Source organism: Oryctolagus cuniculus, chromosome 13 (genome assembly GCF_051225735.1).
Source record: "Oryctolagus cuniculus isolate XC-2025 breed Fujian yellow rabbit chromosome 13, ASM5122573v1, whole genome shotgun sequence".
NCBI lineage: Eukaryota > Metazoa > Chordata > Mammalia > Lagomorpha > Leporidae > Oryctolagus > Oryctolagus cuniculus.
Window position 1 is genome coordinate 1,118,120 of NC_142879.1, and position 27,229 is coordinate 1,145,348.

At 59.6% G+C, this 27,229-nt stretch overlaps 1 long non-coding RNA gene across 1 annotated transcript; it reads left to right on the forward strand.

The window, feature by feature from the left end:
- Nucleotides 1-5,422: 5,422 nt before the first annotated feature.
- LOC138845095 (uncharacterized) lies at nt 5,423-27,229 on the forward strand. Its single transcript, XR_011381809.2, has 3 exons — nt 5,423-5,885; nt 22,038-25,170; nt 27,003-27,229. It is a non-coding gene; the product is annotated as an uncharacterized LOC138845095 (long non-coding RNA).

The following is a 27,229-nucleotide window of genomic DNA, read 5'->3' on the forward strand; positions in this document are numbered from 1 at the left end:
GTGCTACAATTTTAGGGCTATCACTCTGCCAGAGTGCTTTCCCGAGAGGCCGGTGTGAGCTGCTTCTGTGAGGTCCTGACAGTGGTCCCCCCAAACCCCTGTGTCAACGGCTTGGTCCCCAAAGCCTTACAGTAAGGGCAGTGGACCGGAAGTGGGAGCTTGTCCACTGCAGGGCCTGGAGGTGGGGCCTCAGGGAGGACATTGGGTGGGACTAGGTGGTTTCGGGGGTGGGGCTGATCGGGTTCTGCGGCTCCACAGGAGATCGCGGAGATCCAGTGGTAAGCGTGGCCTCTGCCTCTCTGTCCCCCTCCCCATCCTGTGTCCCTGCTCCCTACCCCCATCTCTGCCCCTGGCTCCCATGGACCCTTCCTCCATATGGGCTCTGCCCTGCCATCCTCGGTGCTCACCAGAGGCTGAACAGAGGGGCCACTACCTGCGTCGTACCGCGAGAGCCGAGATGAACCTGCTTCCTGTTCACGGAGAGCCTGCGTCCTGGTGGTGAAAGCCGAAGGCTAGGAGCAGTAGGCTGCCGGCACCTCAGCCAGGACTCAGCGGGGCCTGGGCTGCGCTCAGCAGCCAGACAGCGTGACCAGTGGCCCTCCTGGGGGCGCCGCGTGCGGTCTGCATGATGGCGTGTCTGCAGAGGCTCGGCTTGGGGAGGTGTGCACACGCTGGAGCTCCAAGGCCGTGGCCTGTGCTGCGTGGGGGTCTGAGCCGTGCTGATAAACCCCTCCCTCGTCCACTCTCAGCCCAGCCCCTGCTGCAGGGCCCTCAGCGTCTGCTGCCACGTGAGCCCCAGCTCCCGCCGGCCGCAGTGCCTGGCTCCTTCTGAACCGGCAGGCAGCTGCTGGCCCGGTTACGCTGAGTCCCGGTGCTTTCTGGGTGCGGATCCTCAGGATGTCACTCCACGCACGGGGCTCAGCCTCTCCGGCGGGGAAGCTCGGGGCTCAGGAGGATCACGGGCATCAGGACGCCCCGCCCCCACCTCAGGACCGCACCTGTCTCGGTCACATCCTGCACTGCTGCTTAGGCTGAGTCAGCTCCCCACCCGGAACTCCGTGACCCTGGCAAGGAGCCGCCAGTGGGCTCTGGGAGTCCTGTAACCTGCAGCCCAGGAGAGCGCTGGTGTTCACACGTTGGCCCAGGATGGTGAGTGGTCAGCTCGCCTTCCTTCGACTTCTGGGCGTTTTAACAGTTGCACCCACAGAGCATTTGTGTCTGCCCACCGGGGGGTGCACTGGGGACACGGCCTGCAGGACAGCGAGGGGCAGAAGGGACAACACGCTGAAGGTGCCGGCTGTTCCCGGCAGCAGCTCTGAGCTGGGCTGCCCTCGAGGCGAGGCGGGCTTCTGCGTGGCTACACCGCCGGTCCCTGGGGGAGGACGCCTGGCAGCCGTCCTGCGGCTCCCTCTGCCTGGGACGAATCTGGACTCCACTGCAAATCCTTGCAGCCAACGGCCCCAGCAGCCGGGAGGGTGGATGTTGGTCGGGACCGGGTGGCACTCCCAGTGTCCACGGCAGGGCCAAACCGGGGGTGGGACAAGCTGTATGTGGGGTGCCAGGGAGTCCCAGCGCCTGAGTCCGCTGGCTGAAGTCTGCCACGTAGCCCTGGGTAGTGACAGAAATTGGGCACCGTGTCCGTCCCCTCCCAGAGCGACGTGGGATCCAATGCAAGGTGTGGGCATTGGCCTTGTGCCTTTGAGCTCTTTCCCCCTGAGCTTTCTCTCGGGCCACTCCTCTGTGCAGTGGACTCTGGCCAGCCTGCCGGGTGCAGTGGCTTGGCGGTCACGGAACCACGAAACCACTCGCTCGCCCTCCTGCCGGCCTCGGCGTCCCTGCCTGCAGCATGGCACTCAGCGGTGCCGTGGGGATGGGATAATCACGCCGTCTCAGTCGGTGGCCGTCACAGCCCCCCAGCAGCTGCTGCCTTCTCAGCAACTCCCACGCTCCGTCAATGGCCTGGCCAGCGTGGCCTTGGCTGCTCAGCAAAGCCAGCCCTGCGCTCCGCCCCTCTGTCCTCGCAGCCCTTTCTTGGGACGAGCGGCAGGAGGCGCGAGCTCGGGGTGCACAGGGGCCCGGTGGGAGGGGCAGCTGCGGTGGGGCTGCGTGGGCCCTGGGCCCCCACCTGTTCGAGAGCCGCAGGACGGCCTCTGCTCCATGCCCGCACCGCACTGTCCATGTCCTGTCTGGTCTCTCCCACGGACCTTGCGCTGATGCCCGGCTGGGGCAGAGCTGACTCTGCGAGTCCAGTGGTCACTGTGCCCCGCCTCCTGCCCACCTCATCAGCAGTGAGGTCCTTCCTGGCAAAGCTCTCTTAGGGCAAGTCCAGCGCACTGCCCTGCGCCGGCCAGGCTTCCCCTCCCGTGTCCTCGGAGGGCTGTCTGCCCAGTGCTGCATCAGCCTGGAGACCCTGCCCGCGTGCGGACCCTGCCCGCGTGGAGACGCTGCCCACATGGGGACCCTGCCCGCGTGGAAACCCTGCCTGCATGGGGACCCTGCCCGCATGGGGACCCTGCCCACGTGGGGACCCTGCCCACGTGGAGACGCTGCCCACGTGGGGACCCTGCCCGCCTGGAGACCCTGCCTGCATGGGGACCCTGCCCGCGTGGGGACCCTGCCCACGTGGGGACCCTGCCCACATGGGGACCCTGCCTGCATGGAGACCCTGCCTGTGTGGAGACCCTGCCCGCGTGGAGACGCTGCCCTTGTGGGGACCCTACCCGTGTGGGGACCCTGCCCGTGTGGGGACCCTGCCCACGTGGAGACCCTGCCCGTGTGGGAACCCTGCCCGTGTGGGAACCCTGCCCATGTGGGGACCCTGCCTGCGAGGAGACCCTGCCCGTGTGGAGACCCTGCCCGCGTGGAGACCCTGCCCGTGTGGAGACCCTGCCCGCGTGGAGACCCTGCCTCATGGGGACCCTGCCCGTGTGGAGACCCTGCCCGTGTGGGAACCCTGCCCGCGTGGAGACCCTGCCTCATGGGGACCCTGCCCGTGTGGGGACCCTGCCCGCGTGGAGACCTTGCCTCATGGGGACCCTGCCCGTGTGGGGACCCTGCCCATGTGGGGACCCTGCCCGCGTGGAGACCCCGCCCGTCTGGGGACCCTGCCCGTGTGGGGACCCTGCCCGTGTAGGGACCCAGCCCGCGTGTGGACGCGGAGTTCTGGTCCTTATCCCCAGTACCTGACACCTATTAAAGATGTGAAGAAATGTACACACACAGGGGTAAAGATTTTCTCCAAATGTTTGGGCGCAAACGTGAGGCTGTGCCTCCCCGTGGTTCTGCCTGCCTGCCCGCTCCGGCTGTCGCCGGCTGTCCGTGTGAGGGTGTGTGCTGCCATCTGTCGCCGGCTGTCCATGTGAGGGTGTGTGCTGCCGGCTGTCGTCGGCTGTCCGTGTGAGGGTGTGTGCTGCCCACTCCGGCTGTCGCCGGCTGTCCGTGTGAGGGTGTGTGCTGCCGTCTGTCGCCGGCTGTCCATGTGAGGGTGTGTGCTGCCCGCTCCGGCTGTCGTCGGCTGTCCGTGTGAGGGTTTGTGCTGCCCGCTCCGGCTGTCCGTGTGAGGGTGCGTGCTGCCCGCTCCGGCTGTCGCCGGCTGTCCGTGTGAGGGTGTGTACTGTTGCCGCCTGAGCTGATTTCTTTGGGGGAGTTCACAGGCTGTCTCCAGTGTACAAATGACCCCAGCTAGGAAAGCTTATTTACAAATCAGAACTCACTCATCTCTACCAACGCCATTTCTGCTCACAGCTTGCCTGCTCCCTGGCTCACCGCGCTGGCATGCCGCGGGGACTGCGGCTCTCCCAGAACCCGGTTCCCAGGAGGAAAGCGCAGGGCACCCACAGCAGCTGGCCCTCGGCCCACAGGACAGGCGTGGCCCAGACTCGGACTCCCGGATCCTCGGCCTCGTCCCGAGCAGGGAGCCGGGCCGTGAGCAGTGGTGAGGGCTACGCTGGCCCTCCCGGGCTGAACAGGAACTGAAGGGGCCCATCGCGGCCTGCAGGCCCAGTGCTGGTGTGCCTGCGGGACACAGGCGGTGAGCCCGGCTCTTTAAAGTAAGGCTGCGAGGAAAATGGGTCTACGGAAACACCGTGGCTGCTGTCCGCCCGCGTGATTTATGACAGCTGTGGGCACTGCAGACGCCTGCAGACACGCGGGGTCGAGAGGCTCCCGCACACGAGTCTGCCCCGCACACCCAGCACCTGGGCCGCGTGAGGTAACGTAGCCTGGATGCCGTCCCGCGTGACGGAGGCAGTGGCGCCCCAAGTCTCCGCACAGCTCCCTGGTGCGACGCCATCACCGGGCTCTGTGGCAGCCATGAGGCAGGCATCGCCGCCCACTCGCGGCAACTGCGCGCCATCTCCGCCTTCTCCACGCCCCTTGCGCAGAGCAGGGGGTGGGGGACTGGGACGCCACTTAGTTTGAAAGAGTGACTCGTCTTTATGTGGACGGCAGGGCGAGCCCTTCTGTGGGGAATCCCGCAGGAAGTCCCAAAAGAGTCACGGATCAGCGCTTCCCTGCCCAGCAGCAGGAGGTGAACATCTGGAATCAAAACTGCCACCATCCACAAGTGGAAGGAACAGAAAATGGAGTCACTCCTGCTAAGCCAGGCGCTGATGACGTCACTCATGTCAAGCTCAGCGCTTGCTAGAAAAGTGCCCTCATCAGACTGGACAGACATCTCTGGACAGCCTGATGAGCGTGTGCGATGGGCGATAGTGAGTTACCTCACCAACTCGCACGAGGATGGATGTGAGCGGGAGACGCCCGAGCCCAGACAACGGACTGGTGACACCTCGGGGAGCTCCGAGCTGATGCGTGGACGGCATGTGAACAGCAGGTGCGCTGCAGGAAAGAATTAGGATAAAAGAGAGCCTCAGGGATCACGTGTGTGTGAACCTCTGGATCCCCACACATCTGGAGCCGAAGAGGCAGCCCGCTACTCTGCACGGAGCAGGTAGCGGCACGGGCTGACCACGGACGAAGGGCCCAGTGTGTGTGAACCTCTGGATCTCCCGGCACTTGGAGCTAGCCCCCTTGCAAGCGACAGAGGCGACTGCGGGATCAGAACTCCAGCCGAGATGGCGCCTCGCCTGGACCCCTTTCCAGCCTGCTGCCAGAGCAAGCTTCCGACGGACCAGGCCTCAGCAGGGGCCTCTCCACTCCTCGCCTGCCTCCGCCTGGGCGCTCTGAGCCCGCTGCCCCGAGTGACAGCCTTCCCACGACTTCCTGCCTGGAAGTGACCGATCCGAGATCCGTCTCTGCCGAGACGTGGAGCGCCGGACCTTGAACACTGACGCTCTTTTGTGACCGTGACACGAGCCTTGAAAACACAGCTTTTTTTTTTTTTAAATTTTTATTATTTGACAGGTGGAGTCACAGACAGTGAGAGAGAGAGAGAGACAGAGAAAGAGAAAGAAAGGTCCTCCTTCTGTTGGTTCACCCCCCAAATGGCCGCTACGGCCGGTGCTGTGCTGATCCGAAGCCAGGAGCCAGGCACTTCTGGTCTCCCATGGGGTGCAGGGCCCAAGCACCTGGGCCATCCTCCACTGCACTCCCTGGCCACAGCAGAGAGCTGGCCTGGAAGAGGGGCAACCGGGACAGAATCCGGTGCCCCGAGCTCCATCCGGGTCCACCGAGCTCCATCCAGGACCCCCGCTCCATCCGGGAACCCCGAGCTCCATCCGGGACCCCCGCTCCATCCGGGTCCCCCAGCGCCGCCATCTTGCGTTGGCCGGAAGCGGCCGGGCCTCGGCAGACGCGACCACGCGGGACGCGGGCGTCGCGAGCGGCTGTGAGGGGCGGCACGCGCGGAGCCGGGCGGTTCCCCAGCGGCCGCCGTGGCCGTCGTCTAGGGCCCGCCCTCGTCGGCGCGCACGCGGAGTCGGGAGGTAACGGCGGGCCTGGCGGGAGGCGCCCTCTCCGCGAAGGCGGCCCCGGCGTGGGGCAGCGAGGGCGCGGCCGCGCGGTTCGGTCTTCACGGGGCCCGTTTGCTGGCGGCCTAGACGGGCCGCGGAACACCGCGCCGCGGGCGGGCTCTGGAGCCGCCATTTGCTGCTCTGCGCCTCCGCGGCGCGCGCTCCCGCTCCCGGCCGGCGGAGGGCGCCGGAGAGCTGCGGGCTGGGGGCGGGGCGGGGCGGGGCGGGGCGGGGCCTGACTGAGGCGCGGGCCTGACTGAGGCGCCGGCCCTGCGCGCTCCCGCTCCCGGCCGGCGGAGGGCGCCGGAGAGTGCGGGCTGCGGGGCGGGGCCGGGCGCGGTGCTCCCGCGGCCTGGGATTACTGAGGCGCGGGCCCTGGCGCTCCCGCTCCCGCTCCCGGCCGGCGGAGGGCGCCGGAGAGCTGCGGGCTGGGGGCCGGGCGGGGCGGGGCGGGGCGGGGCCTGACTGAGGCGCGGGCCCTGCGCGCTCCCGCTCCCGCTCCCGGCCGGCGGAGGGCGCCGGAGAGCTGCGGGCTGGGGGTCGGGCGGGGCGCGGCCTGAGGTGCGGGCCCTGCGCGCTCCCGGAGAGCTGCGGGCGGCGCGGCCGGGCGGGGCCGGGCGGGGCGCGGCGCGGCGCGGTGCTCCCGCGGCCTGGGCCTGACTGAGGCGCGGGCGCCCTGCGCGCGCCGCCCCCGCCGCGGCGTGCGGGTGCGGGCGCGGGCGCGGGGCGCTGCCGTGGGAACCGCGCGGCCGGGGAGGCAGCCTCGTGCCCCACCCGCGCTCACCCGGCACGGACCCTTGAACACAGGCGCTTCTCAGAAAACCGGCGGCAGCTCGGGAACAGCTGGTGTTGCCGCGCTTTCCCACACATGCTTGTTAACCCCGTTGATGGGCGCCCGGGTGCCAGGCTTGGTCCCTGCTTCTGGTCCCTGCTCCTCCGTCCTGGGAGGCAGCGGAAGGTGGCACCTGGGCCCTGCGCCCCCGTGGGAGACCCCGACCGGACTCCTGGCTCTCGGCCGTGGCCTGGCCGCGCCTCAGCTGCTGCAGTGTGGGAGTGACCAGGCGGCGGGGGAGCTTTTCCTCGCCGGCTGTGGTTCGGCCTAGCAAGCGGCTGAGAAGTAAAGTCGTGCTTTAAGGAAGAGTTGTGGTGGAGGGCTTGCCGCGGAACTGCACGGAGCCCACTCCCGTGGGGCCGCGTGCGCTGGGGGACACGGCCTCGCGGTGCGAACAGTGCAGGACTGGGGGGGGGGGCGGCGGTTCTGGGTTCTCAACTAGCATGTGCCTCCTGGAGGAGCAGAGAGCCGCGCTTCAAAGACCCCGACAGTAGCTGGCGAGCTGTGAGGCTCCTGGCCCCTGGAGCAGGGCCGGGCCGGGCCGCTCCCCCGCGGGAGGGAACTTCCTGGCAGGAAAGAGGCTCGCGGCAGCCCTCCCAGTCCCCGTGCTGAGCCCGGAGGCTCTGGAATTCCCAGGGAAGAGGCTGCTCCGAGGGCATCCGGCGGCACGTTTCCCGGGGAGGAGCCTGGGAGCCGGTCCAGCAGGGACTCGGGCCTGCGCTGCGGAGCCGGCGCTGTGGACAGAGCCAGCCTGGCCCCTTCTGGCCTGGCTGCCTTGAGAAGTGGATTCGCTTCTCTGAGCTGCAGCTGCTCCCGTGACTGGGAGTGACAGAGGCGCTTGTGTCACCGGGTGGTTCTGAGAACCCAGCCGAGGACGTGCGTGAGGAGCAGAGCCCCGGTGTGGGGAGCAACTGGGAGCAACTCGGACTAGACTAAGTTACTGGAATTAAGACTTATTCTATGCATCTGCTTTCCCACAATATGGCGCTGAGAAGGGAAACAGCTTCTACACAGCTGCCTCCAGTTCAACCAATAAACTGTGGGACCTGCTCCTGATTGGAGGAGAGCAGCGTACTCGGCGTGTGGGTAGCAGAGTTGGGATTGGCGGAGGAGGACTATAAAGGAGGAGAGAGACGGCATGCACCAGGAACATCTAAGAGGAACATCTAAGGGGAACACCTGTGCAGCCCCCGAGAGAGCCGGCCTGCGGTGTGCCACTCCCCCGCGGAAGTGGGGAATGTGGCAGGGGGAACCGCCCTTCCACGGAGGTGGAAGGGATGGTAGCCAACCCGGGAAGGACCAGCAGCCAACCCGGGAAGGACCAGTAGCCAACCCGGGAAGGACCAGCAGCCAACCCGGGGAGGGCCGAGCAGACAAAAGAACAGCGCAGGGTCCTGTGTTGTTCCTCCACGAAGACAGGGAGCGACATAATGGTGCCGTGACTCGGATATGAAGCCTAGGCAGGGTTCAGTGTTGCTCCTCCATGAAGAGGGGGAGCGACATAATGGTGCCGTGACTCGGATAGGAAGCCTAGGCAGGGTTTAGTGTCGTTCCTCCATGAAGAGGGGGAGCGACATAATGGTGCCGTGACTCGAATAGGAAACCTAGGAGGGAAGAAACGGGAAGAAGTGGAGAATGCCGGAGAGAGAGACTAGCAAAGAGCCTGGGGAAAGCCGGACGGAGAAGGTGCCGGAGGAAGTTGTTGAAAGCCTGGGCATAGACTCGGATATGGACTGTGGGAAAGAAGTTAGGATTGAAAACGAAAGTGAAAGCTTTCATAGACTCGGATGCGGACTATGGCGGGGAAGCTAGGAGATTGAAAGCGAAAGTGAAACCTGGAGGAGGCTTGGACTCGGATACGGACTGTGGGAAAGAAGTTGGGATTTGGAGTGAAAGCAAGAAGAAACTTAGACTTAGATACGGACTGCAGGTTGAAAGTGAAAGTGAAACCTATAAGAAACTTAGACTTGGATATGGACTGTGGGGAGAGGCCAGGAGAAATGAGGGAGGAATATTGTTGGAAGAAAACTTAGGGAAACATACCGGGTAGAGAAAAAGGTTAGGGAGGATGAAGCCGCGAGTGCAGGCTGAGGCGGAGACGAAAGCTACTTTGGGATTCGTCGAGTTAGCCCGGGAATAAGGGGCGAAAAGTTAAAACCAGAAGCAGAAACATAAGCCAGGTTGGAATCCGTCAGATTAGCCCGGGGAGCAAAGGACGGGAAGCCAAATCGTGGGGCGGAAACGTGAGCTGGGTTGAATTCGCCAGGTTAGCCCGGGGAACTTAGATTGAATGCTAGTGGCGGAAACGTGAGCTGGGGCTGTGTGACTCGCGGAGGCTGCCGCGCGCAGAGAGAGAGTGCGGGGCACAAGTAGATAGGGAACGCTGGGCTAGTGCGAGACCGCGGAGTGCGCGCGCGAAGCCAAGCCGCGCAAAGCCGGGAAGCCGCGCAGATGAGAGAGGCGGGGGCTGAAGCGGCTCAGAGCCGGGAAGCCGCCGAGAAGCAGCCTCGGGGCGGGCGCCGGGAAGCCGCAGGGATAAGAGAAACAGAAGTTTAGAAGTAAAATGAGAGAAATAGGAATGCTGGAAGATAGAAGTAAAATGGGAGAAATAGGAATGCCCGGAGATAGAGAAATAGAGAAATAGAAAGGCCTCCCCACAACATGGCAATGAGAGAGCTTGGATTCGGTCTGCCTGATTAGTGAGGCGATGAGCACCTGCGGGCGGCTAGCAGCTTATGCGCCGCAGGTCACCGAAGACAGGCACGTTATCAACACCAATAAGTCTCCCCACAATATGGCAATGAGAAGGCTTGGATTCGGTTTGCCTGATTGCTAGGGCTTGTAAGCACCTGCAGGCAGAGCAGAGCATGCGCTGCAGGGCACCGAACACAGGCACGCATCAGCGCCTAAAAACCTCCTCACAACATGGCGAAGAGAGGACCCGGATTCGGTTTGCCTGATTGATAGGACTTGTAAGCACCTGTGGGCAACTCTAGCAAGCAGAGCAGAGTGTGTGCCGCGGGGCACCGAAGACAGGCGCATATCAACGCCAAAAATAAAAAGAAAGGGGGATCTGTGGGGAGCAACTGGGAGCAACTCGGACTAGACTAAGTTACTGGAATTAAGACTTATTCTATGCATCTGCTTTCCCACAATATGGCGCTGAGAAGGGAAACAGCTTCTACTCAGCTGCCTCCAGTTCAACCAATAAACTGTGGGACCTGCTCTTGATTGGAGGAGAGCAGCGTACTCGGCGTGTGGGTAGCAGAGTTGGGATTGGTGGAAGAGGACTATAAAGGAGGAGAGAGACGGCATGCACCAGGAACATCTAAGAGGAACATCTAAGGGGAACACCTGTGCAGCCCCCGAGAGAGCCGGCCGGCGGTGTGCCGCTCCCCCGCGGAAGTGGGGAATGTGGCAGGGGGAACCGCCCTTCCACGGAGGTGGAAGGGATGGTAGCCAACCCGGGAAGGACCAGCAGCCAACCCGGGAAGGACCAGTAGCCAACCCGGGAAGGACCAGCAGCCAACCCGGGGAGGGCCGAGCAGACAAAAGAACAACGCAGGGTCCTGTGTCGTTCCTCCACGAAGACGGGGAGTGACACCCCGGCTGCACGTTCTTGCGCTTCGGTTACCGTCATGGGGCCGGGTCCCCGGCAGACAGTTCTCACTTCCCGGCTCCCCCACCTGCCCACACGCAGACGGGCAGTGCACGCATAGACATGGCACACAGACACGCAGTACACACAGGCACATGCAGTACAGAGGCCAGGAGCACACACATGCAGTGCACACACAGACACATGTGAGACACAGGACATGTGCACGCACAGTGCACACACAGGCACATGTGAGACACAGGACAGGAGCACACACAGTGCACACACAGACACATGTGATGCACAGGACAGGAGAACACAGTGCACACACAGGCACATGTGAGACAGGACAGGAACACACACAGTGCACACAAAGGCACATGTGAGACAGGACAGGAGCACACACAGTGCACACACAGACACATGCAGTACAGAGGCCAGGAGCACACACACGCAGTGCACACACAGACACATGTGAGACACAGGACAGGAGCACACACAGTGCACACACAAACACATGTGAGACACAGGACAGGAGCACACACAGTGCACACACAGGCACATGTGAGACACAGGACAGGAGCACACACAGTGCACACACAGACGTGAGACACAGGACAGGAGAACACACAGTGCACACACAGGCACATGTGAGACAACAGGACAGGAGCACACACAGTGCACACACAGACACATGTGATGCACAGGACAGGAGAACACACAGTGCACACACAGACATGTGATACACAGAACAGGAGCACACACAGTGCACACACAGGCACATGTGATGCACAGAACAGGAGCACACACAGATACATGTGCTAGGACAGGAGAACACACAGTGCACACACAGGCACATGTGAAACACAGGACAGGAGCACACACAGTGCACACACAGACACATGTGATGCACAGGACAGGAGTACATAGTGCACACACACATGTGAGACACAGGACAGGAGAACACACAGTGCACACACAGACATGTGATGCACAGAACAGGAGAACACACAGTGTACACACAGACACATGTGAGACACAGGACAGGAGCACACACAGTGCACACACAGGCACATGTGAGACACAGGACAGGAGCACACACAGTGCACACACACACTTGGTGCAAACACGTGTAGACTCACATCATGAGAGATGTGCTACAGCACTAGTGCTGTCTCTGGCAGATGAGTTCATGGACCCCACGACTGGACTAGAATTTGAGCCATCGTGCGTATTAAAATACAATATAAATAGGCAAGGTGTATTGGAAATACTTTTTCTCCACTTTTTTAGGCTTTCTCTACGTCCATAGAAATTGTTCTTAGTGTTTTACTATATTCATTTTCCAAATCCCTTAAAACTCTCCAGCCGCAGAGTGACTGGGAAGAGCTTGGCTGTGTGGCGGTGGAGGCTTCCTGCGTGCCACAGCTCCACGGGAGTGGGGGCGGTGCTGCCGGCTGCAGGACACCATACGGGGTTGTAGTGGCCACCTGCATCTCCCACGAGGACTTAGCCCCTGTGCTTCTCAGCACTAGAAACTGGGTGCTTCGTCGAAGCTCCTGCCTCTGGGTAACACAGCACCTGCTGGATTTCTAAGGAAAGTCCAGCAATCCATCAATCCTAAGTGCAATCCAAAGACCATTCTCCAGCCAGCGCACCTGCTACTGAGAGTCCTCCGACAACCACGAGGGAAGACAGCCTGGGTCCAGACCCAGCATGAGCACAGGCAGCTTGTGACTGACTCTCTCTCTCTCTCTCTCTCTCGCAAAGGTTATTTATCTATTTGAGAGGCAGAGTTACAAACAGAGAGAGGGAGAGACAGAGAGAAAGGTCTTCCATCCGCTGGTTCACTCTTCAGATGGCTGCAATGGCCGGAGCTGCTCCGATCCAAAACCAGGAGCCAGGAGCTTCCTCCAGGTCTCCCATGTGGGTGCAGGGGCCCAAGGACTTTGGCCGTCCTCTACTGCTTTCCCAGGCCATAGCAGAGAGCTGGATTGGAAGTGGAGCAGCCGGGACTTGAACCAGCCCCCATATGGGATTCCAGTGCCACAGGCAGAGGCTTAGCCCACCATGCTACTGCACCAGCCGGCGGCCATCTCTTGCACTCTTGAGTTATAGGGGCCATAGATCTGGGTGCCTTTTACAGTTGCAAGCCAGTGGTTTGTGTTGTGTGTCCAGCATTAGTGTCCATCAGGTGCCTTTGAGTTTCCAGTTCTGGCTTTGACTCCTAGAGCCAGGGCTTCAACAAGACTGGGTGTTCTCAGTCACTGTGACTTCCCATCCATTCTGTGGGAAACTTCCACTCAGTTCACCCCACACTGCAGAGGTCTAGGCATGGTGCGTTTCACAGATGGATGCATTCACAAGTCGTGTCAGGCTGCAGAGGCTGGAAGCCCCCACCTGCCACCCCCACAGAGCTGGGCTGGCCCAGGGATTGGGTGGCTGAGGAGGAGCCACATTCCTGAGAGAAGAGAAAGGGAACTGGGCTGCGTCTTAGATAAGGTCGGCGTGGCCCAGGCTTCCCAGTCCTGCCCCCTTTGATCTCAGAGAGGCAGGCGGAGGGTGAGTGAGGGGAGCGGGCAGCTCTGTGCCCTGAGATGCTGGAGCGTGAATCACTGGAGAGTTCTAGCTGCCGCTCCTCTGTGGAGATGCACACGCATGCACACACATGTGCACACACAGGCCCAGGCCCTGCAGGGAAGACGAGGAATCGGAACTCTCCACAAGTTCCCATGTGTTCTCTAAATCAAACTCATTAAGTTTTCAAAAGAGCCCAGAATCTGGGTAACCAAGGGACTAGAAAAGATTGAGTGGCTTGGGGGACTTGGGCTGGGTGGGGGCCCTGCGTCCCCAGCCAGGCGGCACACGGGGTCTCTGGGCCTTGCTCCCTCTTCCAGCCTTGCCCCCTGCTCAGCTCCCTCACAGTGTGAGCCCCTGCTTGTTGGAGCTCCTGTGTTCCTGCTCCCAACCCCACCTTCCCTGCCTCCTCTAGTGCCTGCCCCTCCCAGGCCCAGTCTTCAAGGCGGAGCTCAATCCTCTGCACCGCAGGGCGTCTCTCACGGGCCCAGAAAAGAATGGCACCGGCTCTCAGGGCCCTGATAGCTCCCGTGAGCTGCTGTCCCCAGCTAGTGCCAGTCTCACGTCACAGTCGCCCTGTGTCTCTCTCCCTTGCGCTCGGAAGGCAAGGCCACGGCTCTTCCAATGCTGGGCCCAACAAGGGCTTGCATATTGGGTGTAGCTCACAGGTGGAACATTCTGGTTCCTTGTAGTACTGAGGCTCCACCCAATAATGGCTCATTCAGGCACTGTGGTAAGAGCTGTGCATAGGAGCTGGTGCTGTGGCGTAGCAGGTAAAGGTGCCGCCTGCAGGGCTGGTATCCCATATGGGCTGCTTCTCCTCCGATCCAGCTCTCTGCTGTGGCCTGGGAAAGCAGTAGAAGATGGCCCAAGTCCTTGGGCTCCTGCACCCATGTGGGAGACCTGGATGAAGCTCCTGACTCCTGGCCTCGGATCAGCGCAGCTCTGGCTGTTGCAGCCAGTTGGGGAGTAAACCAGCAGATGGAAGACCTCTCTCTCTCTCTCTCTCTGCCTCTCCTCTCTCTGTGTAACTCTGATTTTTCAAATAAACAAAATCTGGGGCTGGTGTCCTATATGGACACTGATTCGAGTCCTGGCTGCTCCACTTCTGATCCAGCTCTCTGCTATGGCCTGGGAAAGCAGTGGAAGATGACCCAGCTCCTCGGGCCCCTGCACCCGCGTGGGAGACCCGGAAGAGACTCCTGGCTTCAGATCAGCTCAGTTCTGGCTGTTGTGGCCATCTGGGGAGTGAACCAGCAGAATGGAAGACCTCTCTTTCTGGCTCTACTTCTCTCTGTAATTCTGTCTTTCAAATAAATAAAATAATTCTTTTTTTTTTTTTTTTTTTTTTTTTTTTTTTTTTTTTTTTTGAGAGGCAGAGTGGACAGTGAGAGAGAGAGAGACAGAGAGAAAGGTCTTCCTTTGCCGTTGGTTCACCCTCCAATGGCCGCCGCGGCCAGCGCGATGCGACCGGCGCACCGCGCTGATCCGATGGCAGGAGCCAGGAGCCAGGTGCTTTTCCTGGTCTCCCATGGGGTGCAGGGCCCAAGCACCTGGGCCATCCTCCACTGCACTCCCGGGCCACAGCAGAGGGCTGGCCTGGAAGAGGGGCAACCGGGACAGAATCCGGCGCCCCGACCGGGACTAGAACCCGGTGTGCCGGCGCCGCTAGGCGGAGGATTAGCCTAGTGAGCCGCGGCGCCGGCCTAAAATAATTCTTAAAAAATATGGCTCCTGGCTTCGGATCAATGCAGCACGCCAGCCGCAGTGCACCAGCCATAGCGGCCACTTGGGGGGTGAACCAACGGAAAAAGGAAGACCTTTCTCTCTGTCTCTCTCACTGTCTAACTCTGCCTGTCAAAAAATAAATAAATAAAAAAAATATAAACTTGTTTTTAAAAAGCTGTGCCTATACAGAGTCATTTATATATATTTATATATATAACAAATAACTCTATAATAAATATATGATAAATAACTCTAATTTGACAGGTAGAGTTACAGACAGTGAGAGAGACAGAGAGAGATCTTCCTCCCGTTGGTTCACTCCCCAAATGGCCGCCACGGCTGGAGCTACAACAATCTGAGGCCAGGAGCCAGGAGCTTCCTCCAGGTCTCCCATACGGTTGCAGGGCCCAAGCACTTGGGCCATCCTCCACTGTTTTCCCGGGCCACAGCAGGGAGCTGGACTGGAAAAGGAGCAACCGGGACAGAATCCGGCACCCATATGGGATGCCGGCACCGCAGGTGGAGGATTAACCTGGTGTGCCACGGCGCCGGCCCCAATATACAGAGTCATTTAAATCACACATTGCGGAGTGGGGGCAGGCTTGTGGCATAGTGGATTAAGCCACTACCTGTGAAGCCAGTAGCCCATGTGGGTGCTGGTTCATGTCCTGGCTGCTCCTCTTCCAAACCAGCTCCCTGCTGATGGCTTGGGAGGGCAGCAGAGGATGGCCTAAGTCCTTGGGCCCCAGCACCCGTGTGGGAGACCCAGAAGAAGCTCCAGGCTCCTGGCTTCGGTCTGAACCAGCCCCTGCTGCAGCCGCAGCCGCAGCCATTACAGCCATCTGGGGAGTGAACCAGCAGATGGAAGACCTTCCCTGACTCCCTCTCTGTAACTCTGCTTTTCAAATAAGTTAAATATTTTTAAAAATAGTAAAAAATAAGACATCCCGGTAAATTTGGCTGCTGTTGTCACCCCTAGTCTGCACTTGAAGAAACTGAGGTCATGTAAATCGCCCCAGGCAGTTCTGCTCCCAGAGATCCCGCTGTCCCCCCGGAGAGACGCACGGCTCTGAGACGCGGCCTCCTGTGGAGCAGACACTGGGGAAGCTCGGGTTAGATGGGGCCCCCCGGCGTCTGCCAGAGGTCCGGCTCAGGAGAATTTGCCTGAAATAGGCAGGCCCTGCGCTGCGCCCTTGACCACGCCTGCCCCTCCCAGGAAACCTCTGACCTCAGCAGTCAGCTTCTCCAAGAAGCTCAACTCCCAGGGGGGACCCTTTGCAGCTGGGGCACAGGGCTTGGGACTCAGAACAGAAGTTGCATCAGGAACAGGCTCGTCCATGTCACAAACCAGAGCAGGAGCAGAAAGGATGCCTGGAGTCTCACCCGGGCGTCAGCACTGGTGCTGGCCGGCGCCGAGGGTCCTGTGACGCCAGCCCCACAGCCAGGCCTGCAGATGCGGCTGCGCAGACTCGGGCCGGGCGCGGTGGGCACCCCGAGCACCTCTTGGTTCCTTCACGGCTTCAGTGACGTCTACAGCCATAACGTCACCTGCCACAACCCCACATCCCTTTTGTTCTTAAGATTTATTTAAAAGAGTTACAGAGAGAGATCTTCCATCTGCTCGTTCACTCCCCAAATGGCTAGAACTGAGACGACCCGAAGCTTCTTCCAGGTCTCCCACGTCGGTGCAGGAGCCCAAGGACTTAGGCCATCCTCTGCTGCTTTCCCAGGTGCACTGGCAGAGAGCTGGATTGGAAATGGAGCAGCTGGGACTCGAACCAGTGCCCACATGGAATGGCGGCACTGAGGCCAGGGCCCCAACCCAGCATCCCTTCGGTTACTGCCTTTGGTAAACTGCTTGGGCTAAGAACTTTGAGTTGCTGATGGCATTTCTCGGGGGTTTGTTGTAGTTTTTCTATTGTTAGCTTTTCATCAGCTTCTCTTCATTTTTCAGTTCCGTGTCTGTGACACGCTTCCTCACACCCACGACACGTTTCTACGTAGTACAGGGTCCTGGAGCGGCCTAGGTGCCTGACTGCCCTGTGCCGTGGTTCTGTGTGCTGGTTCATCTCACCACGTCACATCTGACGGCGAGGAAGTGAAGTGACACCGTCCACCGAAAGCTTTCCTTCCGTATTCGTTGGCTTGGGTCACTTTTGAAATTAAGTTACATAATGACATCAATGAAAATGCTGCCACTCAGGCCTCCACTGCCTTGTGTCCCTGGGACGCAGGACTGGACACCACCCACCTCCTAGGAGGCAGTGTCCCCTGCGTCCCCTCAGCACGGGGTGGAGCTGGAGACCCCCAGCAGCTGCAGGATCTAAAAGGCAGTGTGATTAAGTCAGGAATGATAAACTGCGGGCTTTTGTTGTCTTAAATCCGAGGTCTTGGGGGTCTCACACGGAGTCAGCTTACTTAGAATCGGCCTTAAAAGGCGGGAGGAGCCGACGCAGGTGTCGGTGTGAGCAGGTGCAAGTGGGAGGGGCCCCGTGCTGGAGCGCGGCTCTTCTGTCTGAGCACCGCGCGCTGATCGACTGCGCCCCTGGAGCTCCTGCGCAGCTCTCCTCTGGGAGAATTTGTGTTTATCTGCGAGACAGAGACCGAGCTCCGGGCTGTTGGCTCACCCCTCAGATGGCCACGGCGCCAGGGCTGGTGCAGGCCAAAGCCGGGAGCTGGGGACTCCATCCAAGCCTCCCACGGGAATGGCAGGGACCCAAATACTTGAGCCATTACCTGCTGCCTCCCAGGGAGCACAGGGGCAGGGAAGCAGGAATTGGAATTCCGGGCGCTCCGATGCGGGGTGGCTGCGTCCCAAGTGGCATCTCAGCTTCCGTGCTGCGTGCCTGCCCCCGATGACTGTCTCGTGTTTGAGCACAAATAGACTCAGCATAAAATTTACCATGGGAGAGGAGTCATTCCATCTTTACCCCCTTGCTCTTTTTATTTCTTTCTTTTTTAAAGATTTTTCTGTTTGAAAGGCAGAGTTACAGAGAGACAGGACAGAGGTCTCCCATCTGCTGGTTCACTCCCTAAATGGCTGCAGCAGTCAGAGCTGGGCCTGGCTGAAGCCAGGAGCCTGGACTTCCATTCTGGGCTCCCACCTGGGTAGCAGGGATTCCTGCACTGGGCCATCTCCCACTGCGTTCCTGGGTGCATCAGCAGGGAGCTGGATGGGAAGTGGAGCAGCGCTCCCAGAGGATGCCCGCATCGCAGTGCCGGCCCAGCCTTCCCCCTCGGGCTTGCCTTCCACCTGCACACAACCTGCACTCACCAAGCGGCAGCTGCGAGAAGGGGCTGATTATCCTGGAAAGTGTGTGTTGGCCTCAGTCCTCAGCGGCAGGGCCGCTGACTTCAGCTCTAGTGTGAAAAGCTTGAAAGCCTCAAATCAGCATTTGCCAAAGAGGAAAAAATAAATACATTGGTGCTTAGGGGAAGGAAGTGTTATTTTTATAGTAAGAGTTTACGTTACATATTTAAACAATAGGATGCTTAAAAAAGAAAACCTTAAGAAAATGTAAAAATAAACCAGTTTCCTCTGAAATATTGTGTTATTTCCTTTATGAAAAAAATCTGTCAGGGCCAGTGCGGTGGCGTGCTAGGTAAAGCCTCCACCTGTGGTGCGGCATCCCACGTGAGCACAGATTTGAGTCCCGGCTGCTCCACTTCCCATCCAGCTCCCTACTGTGGCCTGGGAAAGCAGTGGAAGATGGCCCAAGTGCTTGGGCCCCTGCGCCTGCATGGGAGACCTGCAGGAGGCTCCTGGCTTCGGATCTGCTCAGCTCCAGCTGTCGTGGCCATTTGGGGAGTGAACCACCAGATGGAAGACCTCTCTCTGTCTCTACCTCTCTCTTTCTGTAACTCTGCCTCTCAAATAAATAAAGCCACATTTTTTTAAAAAAAGAAAAAGATTCTGTCAATGCCTATGTTTATTTTTTTTGTTATTTTTTTTATTTGACAGGTAGAGTTACAGACAGTGAGAGAGACAGAGAGAAAGGTCTTCCTTCCGTTGGTTCACCCCCCGAAATGGCCACTACGGCCAGCGCTGTGCCAACCCGAAGCCAGGAGCCAGGTGTTTCTTCCTGGTCTCCCATGCGGGTGCAGGCACCCAAGCACTTGGGCCATCCTCCACTGCTTTTCTGGGCCACAGCGGAGAGCTGGACTGGAAGAGGAGCAACTGGGACTAGAACCCGGCGTCCATATGGGATGCTGGCGCTGCAAGGCGGAGGATTACCCAAGTGAGCCACGGTGCCGGCCCCAATCCCTATTTAAAAATAAAAATATTTGTGCTTTTAAAAACATGGTTGACTTGTTCTTCATAAACAATGTTAAGGCTGATTCATTTATTTGAAAAGGCAGAGCAATGGGGAAAAATGGGAGATGGTCCTTCCATCTGTTGGTTCACTCCCCAGGTTCCCACAGTAGCCAGGGCTGGGCCTGGCTGAAGGCAGGAGCCTGGAGCTCCCTCGGGTCTCCCATGGGAGTGGCTGGGCCCAAGCACTTGAGCCATTACTGCAGCCTCCGAGGCACTCTGGCAAGGAAGCTGGATCAGAAGTGGGGGCGCTGGGACGTGAGCCAGCGCTGCGGAGTCGGGTCCAGGCGTCCCAAGCAGTGACTTAAGCTCTTTCTTTTTCCTTTTGAAAGAAAAAAATGAGAGAGGGAGTGCTCTCCCGCCCACTGGTTCGCTCCCTAAATGGCCTCAGCAGCCAGGGAGCAGTGAAGACTCCATGCCCCTGTTTGGACAGAAGGAGAGCAGAGCGGCACCCCTGTGGTGCGCCTGACAGCGGTGCGCCGTCTGAACCCACGAGGGAGACGGTCAGCGACCCCTGGGCAGTGACTCGGACACGTCCAGGTGGCGAACGTGGAGAAGGTCCGAGGGATGCGTGCGTTAGAAGACACCACAGCTCTGGACAGCCCTGTGTCAACAGCGGAGATCTTAGTGTTAACTTCCTGATTTTTTAAAAAAGATTTTATTTATTTATTTGAAAGGCAGTTACAGAGAAGCAGAGGCAGAGCGAGAGACAGGTCTTCCATCTGCTGGTTCAGTCCCCAGATGGCCGCAACAGCCAGAGCTGTGCCAGTCTGAAGCCAGGAGCTTCCTGCAGGTCTCCCACGTGGGTGTAGGGGCCCAATCACTTGGTCCATCTTCCACTGCTTTCCCAAGCCATAGCAGAGAGCTGGATCGGAAATGGAGCAGCCAGGACTTGAATTGGCGCCCATATCAGATACTGGCCCTGCAGGCGGCAGCTTTACCCACTAAGCCACAGTGCCAGCCCCAACTTCCTTATTAAAAAAAAAGATTTTATTTTAATTTATTTGAAAGTCAGTTACAGAAAGAGAGAGATGTCTTCCATCCGATGGTTCACTCCCCAAGTGGCCACAACAGCCAAGGCTGGACCAGAACAAAGCTAGGAGCGAGGAAAACTTCATCCAGGTCTCACACATGGGTGCGGGGGCCAAGCACTTGGGCCATCTTCTGCTTTTCCAGGCACATTAACAGGGAGCGGGATTGGAAGTGGAACAACAGGGACTCAAAGCAGCGCCTGTATGGGATGCTGTGCTGCGGGAGCAGCTTAGTCTGCTACACCAGAGCGCCGGCTTCCTGATTTTTTATAAAAATACATGCTTATTTGAAAGACAGAGAGATCACCCGCCCCAGGGTTCACTCTCCAAATGGTTGCAACAGCTGGAGCTGGTCCAGGCCAAGGTCTCCACTCAGGTCTCCCACACAGGTGGCAGGGGCCCAAGCACTCTCCCAGGCCCATTAGCAGGGGCTGGCTCTGAAGGGGAGGAGCCAGCGGGTGTGGGGTGCCAGTGTCACAGGCAGCACCTACCCCTGCGGGACCACAGTGCCGGCCCTGGTGATGCTGTCTCGGTGGATGTAAACTTGGGCTTCGTACAGCCTTTTCTGTGTGTTCTGCCACAGTCTTTCGTCAGTCACGTTTTCTAAGTGGTTATTATTGGCACACATTGTCTATAGATAATTGTTTTTGTTCAACATTTATCTTTCATTTTCTCCTTACCACAGTGGTGAGGGCCTCCCGTCCAGTGTGAGTGATAGTAATCTCTGTGTTCTCTGGACTGGACTAGAGGTACACTTAATGCCACACCATTAGATATGGTGTCTGCTACAGCAAACATAGAATTACTTTTATTGATTTCTGTCCTGCCTTACGAAAGGGTCTTTGCAGATGTGGAATTTTATTGTGTTCTTCCATCATGTTGTGAGAGGGTCACTTTCTTTCATCTCTAACCTGGCAGTGTAGGCAGCTTCTTGTTTGGATTATGTAGGGTTGATGCATGTTTATATTCCTGTGGTAAATCTAATTAAGAGAATGTATTCATCCTCCATGTACTTTGCGATGTAAGTTTTGTGGTTTTGGTTTTGGTGTTTGTTTGTTTGTTTTTAGTATTTTTGCAGCTTTGCTCCATGGTGCTGTTGCCCACAGCTTTCCTCTGGGCGTGCTGCAGTTGTATTTAGAACTAGCACCGTGGTGAAGTCAGATTCCTGGAGTGGGGTGGGAAGACTCGTTACCATATACTCCTGAAGCTTTCGACAGCACAGCAGTGGCTGAAGCCCCTGGGTGAGCCGCACACAGCTGGCCTGTCCCCAGACCCCAGTTTCTGCTGTGGTTTCTGTTCTTTGCCTGGACACTGAGTTGAAGGGAGCACCCACAGTGCAGTCCTGGAGAATCACCCTTTCGAACAGCTGCTCAGACTCGTTCTGCGCAGTAGTGAACAGTGCTTTCTGAGAAAGTGCGGCCTCACAGCCACAGGCAGGCGACCCCTCCTGTTCCAGTGGGGTTCAGTGACTTCCGCCCACTTTCCTCCCGTTAATTCTTTTTTTTTTAAAAAAAGATTTATCTATTTATTTGAAAGAGAGAAAAGGAGAGGCAGAGAGAGAGAGAGGTCTTCCATCCACTGGTTCACTCCCCAACTGGCTGCAATAGCCAGAGCTGCCCCGATCCAAAGCAAGGAGCCAGGAGCTCCCTCCAGGTCTCCCACGTGGGTGCATGGGCCCAAGGACCTGGGCTGTCTTCTGCTGCTCTCCCAGGCCACAGCAGAGGGCTGGATGGGAAGTGGAGCAGCCAGGACTAGAACCGGCGCCCATCTGGGATGCCGGCACTGCAGGCCAGGGTGTTAACCCGCTGCGCCACAGTGCCAGTGCCTCTCCTGTTATTCTCGCCGCAGATTCCTTCTGCGTCACTGGGGCCCTCAGTGGTTAGGCTGCATTGTTATCTTGGTTTGGCTCTTACTGTTCTTTTCATTGGCCTTGTCCGTTCCTCTCTATGCTTACTGAGATATATATTTTCCTCCAACTTGTTGAGCAGAAAGCTGGACTTTTGTATTTTCTCTCAACATTTAAACATTGAAAGCTTCTCTCCTTCAGGTAACAGGTAGAAGTGAGCGGGTTGGCCTCTGAAGACTACCACAGGACAGCAGCAGAGCCCCTGCCCGCCCCCAGCGACCGCGCGGCAGCCACTGCGGTCCTCGCCGCTGCCTCTGCAGTCCGCTGCGGCTCCCTCACTTCCGCAGGGATTCTAGTTTACCTGTGCTGCTCTCAGGAGTTTACGTCTGCGCCTCCGTCCTCCCAGCCTCAGATACGCTCAGATCCAAGCGTGTGAATGCTGCCCACTGCTGCCCGCGGAGGGTGCAATATTGACGCGCGGCCTCTGCGAACCTTCCTCCTGTCCTAAAGGCAAGAATCGCCTCCTCCTGCATCTGCTCCCATTTCTCTGTGCCGGGCTCCCAGGTCGTCTCCCAGTTCCCCACAGGTTTTTCCGAATGCCTAACCACTCAGGTAACGCCCGGTTTTGTTTTCCTGGACAGTGTGTGCAGCATGCGGCCACGGCAGAGTGCAGAGACTGGTGGCTTACACACAACGGAGGTGGTCTGCAGCTGGGAGTGCAAGGCCACGCACCGGCAGGTCCTGAGGCTGCTGGGAGCTGCTTCCTGCTTCAGGGATGCGGCCTTCTGCTTTAAGGAACGTGCTTTGTTTACTAGAAAGCTGGGGAGACAGGAGGAGGAGACAGACAGACAGAGCTCTGCCCTCTGCTCATTCACTCCCCAATGCCTGTGACAGCCAGGGTGGCGCTCCGCCCAAGGCGGGAGCTGGGAGCTCCATCCGGGACTCCCATGTGACTGGCAGGAGCTGCATTCTTGAGCCATCACTGCTGCGTCCCAGAGAAGGCATTGGCAGGAAACTGGAGTCAGGCGTCCGAGCTGGGACTTGAGTCCAGGCGGTCTCATGTAGGTCGAGGTCACCCCACTGCTGGGCCGAACGCCCACCCCCCCAAGCCTCCTTCAGGAGGGCACTGATCCCACACCTAGGGCTCCCCGCCGACGGCTTCGCCTCTTGAGGGACCCCCTTATCACCATGGGAGTTGGGTCTCTGCACAGGACTTGGAGGGGGCAGAGGGCACGAGCCTAAGGCCACAGCATGGTCAGCTTCCTTCTCCAGCATGGACAGCTGGCTCTCCTGGCCTGGTGGACAGCTGTCACGATGGGACAGTGCGCTGTCATTCCTCTGTTTTCTGGCTCCCGCATGCATTGTGTGGACGCCTAGTAGTGAGCGTGAGAACTGCTGGAAGAACTGGAGTCCATCACGGCTGCCAGCTCCAGGCCCCTGGCCTCCCGGCCTCTGCGTTCTGGAGAACGGCTGGCGTGGGGGTGTGCCCCGGCGTGCTGGTCACTCAGCGCCCACCGCCCTTCCTCCCACGCCCACACCTCTGCCAGCTGCACATTCCCACTCGACACGCCGTGAGTCCTGCCTGTGTCCTAGAGACGTGAGCAGCCGCACCGTCTTCCCGGCCATCTTGGTCACTGCATCCGTCCCCGAGTGCCGCCCTGCCTGTGTCGGTTAGCTCACCACCCGCTGTTAGGCACTCCCGACAAGCACGTGAAATAAACTCCCCTCCATCGGCACCGCCACGTGAGCTGGAAGGGAAGGGGGAGGAAGGCTGGTCACCTTGGGTAAATGCGTGCGTAGGACAAACCTGCACAGCCACTGCTGGCCAGTCTCTGCAGGTGGGCCCCCACCCACTCCACAGCACGGCCCGTTCCTCTGACTCTAGGCAGCCCCACAGCTAGCCAGGGTCGCTCCCCAGGCAGGGTGACCCAACCCTTGTCTCGGGGTCCCCGTGCCTTTGTTGGTCCTGTCCACAGTGGTCCGAGGAGCACACCCAGGTCCAGACTGCCCATTCCCTGGCCCGGGGTGTGACGTCACAGTCGGCTGTCTCAGCTGTGTGGAGAAGACAGTCTCAAGGAGGTGAGACAGCCGACTTCCTATTAAAACACCTCCGGGTCTGCTGTTTTGTGGGGACCTTTCAGGTTTCCCGCCAGCGACAAGGAGTGTGGTTCCTGTAGGGTTTCCTGAGTGTCACTCGGCCACGTCGCCTTCCAGGTTCACACTCCCCTCTCCCTGTCCTACTGAGCTGATCGTGGATTGTGAACCTCACGTCTCCACCAACCGCCGAAGGGGAGTGACACATCCCCTTGGGGGTAAAAAAGGACCGCCGGTTCCTTGGCTCCTCATGCCTTACCTGTCGCCACGCATGTGCCCCTCTGCAGGCATGAAGCTCGCCTCACTGACGGATTTGTCTCAGGTGGTCGGCACTGACAACCTTGGACGGCACGGGGATCTGACTTCCCACGAGCCGACGGAGCGGCTCCCCACTTGTCTGTCCAGCCGCTGTGGCGCTCCACGTCTCACTCAACATGGCTTCCCCTCCACGCTCTGAGACGTTCAGACCATCAGAGTGGCCGCAGCTGGAAGTGGTCCCTGGGCGTGACCATGGGCAGGGCCACTGCCCCCGTCTCGCACCAGATCTGCGTCTGTCCGTTCCTCTCTCGAGGCCAGCAAGCAGGGCTGGGACGTGCAGGTCGCGGCACCAGCAGCTCATGGCCTCGCTTTCTCTCTGCTGCAGGGAGTACTGGACAGTGACGTCGTGCTGTGGGTGCTGGGGTGGGGCCGTGCGGCAGCCGCGTGTGAAGGGTAAGGAGCGTCTGGGTTGGGGCCAGCGTCTGCCTCCCCCTCCCACCGGGCACGTGGGCCAGCCCAAGGTCTGTGCTCCACAGCTCAGCAGACGGCCCAGTCACTGGTCCCAGTGTGTGCTCTCGTGATTACACAAGGTTGTTTGTTAACAGTGGAGCGCTTGGTTGTGCACGTGACTGCCCCATGAAGACCAGGTTTCCCGGCTTCCCTTGCCGCTTGACCTCACGGTGAAGTTCAGGGAAGGGACATGAGCCTAAGCGGTGTGCAGCTGCCAGCGTGAGCCCCCAGTGGGGCAGGGGGCTTCCCCTACCTCTCCCTCCTCTTGGCAGAAATGTGGCCCTGACTGGGAGCCGCCGCATCCACCTCGAACCACGCCAGGAAGTCCAGGAAAGCAAGCGGGAGGTGGACACTTTGAAAGACGCGGGGAGATGGCGGAGCCTCCAACGCTGAAGCTGCCGAGTCGGCCTGGAGTCCTGCTGGGGTTCTGGAAAACCGCTTCACTGGACGACGGAGGCAGCCGGCCAGGCAGGTGTGTTCCATCTCCCGGTCACTCCCCGAATGCCTGCAAGGGGCTGGGCCAGGCCAAAGCCAGGAGCCAGGGCTTAGTGTGCTCTCCCGTGTGGGTGGCAGCGATCCGAGGACTTGAGCCATTGTTTGCTGCCAACCAGGCCGTGCGTTAGCGGGGAGCTGGATCGTGGTGGAGTCGGGACTTGAACCCAGGCACACGGATCCCGATGCAGGCGTCAAGCAGCCGCTCACCCCTGGCGCTGGGATTTTCACGGGAGGGATTCTGCTTTCTCGAGGCCACTGCTCTTCCTGTGCAGCCTCGGTCGGGGAGCCCGTTTCTAATGCTGTATCCGTGGAGCCCATGCCCAGTGCTGGCTTGGCTAATCTGTGCTTGAGCCCATTAAACACCCACTAGGCTGGGGCTGGAGAAGGAGCTGGCTGACCCACAGAGGTCACCTGTTCCTCTGATTAGAGATCGCTGGCTGGTGACAGCCGGAGCACGGACCCTCCTGTGCTGAAGTCACCACTGGTGTTCCTCGGAGCCCAGCCCCAGAGCTCCTCCAAACCCCTGTCACTGATGCGCCATTCTTGCATCCAGTGCATGCTGTTCCCATGCCCCTGCACTCGGCCACTGCCGTCAGTCACTGTCCATCTTCCAGGAAGGTGGCTGGGTGCAGGCCTGCTCCGTGCCAGTGCCACCATGTGTTACAGATTCATGGATAAGTCAGACTTTTCCTGCCTCAGCTGACTGGCGGCACTGGACTTGGATGACGCTGCCTGGGGACCAAGGGAGGGGCCGGTGCACGGTCGGGGCTGGTGCACGGTCTGAGCACGTGCGCTGTAAGCCTCCCCCGAGGCTCAGAGGGCCTGCTGCAGACCAGGCTCGGGGTGGCTCCGCGTGGCGGTGGAATGTGCTGGTCACACCCAGGGGGACACTGGGAGGATCAGATCTGAAACACCCAGCTGGTGATGAGTAACCAGGCTAATCGCCCAGCTCGTGTCCTGCAGTCAGCATAGTCCTTGTCAGGACGCGATAGCTGGTCGGGAGGGACTTAGCGGGAGGGGAGCGGCTGTTTGCTGGAGAGAGCGAGCCTGTGCGATAGGGTTCGAGGGCGTTGACACAGCACCGGTTGAGGCCCGTCCCTGCATGGTGTGTCCTTGGCCTCGGACACAGCCTGGAGCAGCTGTGCCTTCCTGCATTTGGGCCTCACTCAGCAGTCAGTGGCCTCAGGGCCCTCAGTGAGAAGTCAGGGCTGTGCACGCACTTGGGGCGCGCGCTAACCCCACAGTGCAGTGAGCCCCGAAGGGTCCTGCCTTCCCCAGGCAGACTGCAAGGTGCAGCCAGGTGTCGCCGCTTCTGCAGGGAGCGTCCTGACGTACGCGAGTAACTGGAACCCATGTGTGGAGGCCGCTGGTGACCGCTCTTCACAGGGGTGGCAGGCCGTGCACTTGTGGGGGACAGCGGCCGCTCTTGGTGCATGTGACGTCAGCTAAGATGAAGGAGGGGGTGCCGTCCCCGGTACATGGGAGCGGCTCCGTCTCGTGGTTTCAGCTGACATAGACCAACGGTGTGCACAAGGTGGGGTGCTTGGTCTTGGTCCTCGTTCAGCTTGTGATTCTAAGACCTGTTTGTCCAGCACACGCCAAGGTCAGGTTTAGTGAGGGGATTTGTGTCGAGACCCACTGTGAACTAGACCTGACCAGTCAAACTCTGCTGAGTGGGTCCCCAGGGACTGTGCAGCTCAGAGGCGCCAGTGCGGGGCCAGCACTGTGGCATGGCAGCTAAAGCTGCTGCCTGCAGTGCCGGCACCCCACATGGGCACTGGTTCAAGTCCCGGCTGCTCCACTTCCCAGCCAGCTCCCTGCTAATATGCCTGGGAAAGCAGCAGAGGATGGCCTGAGTCCTTGAGCCCCTGCACCCTCGTGGGAGACCCAGAAGAAGCTCCTGACTTCGGATCAGCCCAGCTCCAGCTGTTGCAGCCATTTGGGGAGTGAACCAGTGGATGGAGACCTTTCTCTCACTCTCTGCTCTGCCTCTCTGTAACTCTGCCTTTCAAATAAACAAATCTTTAAGAAAAATA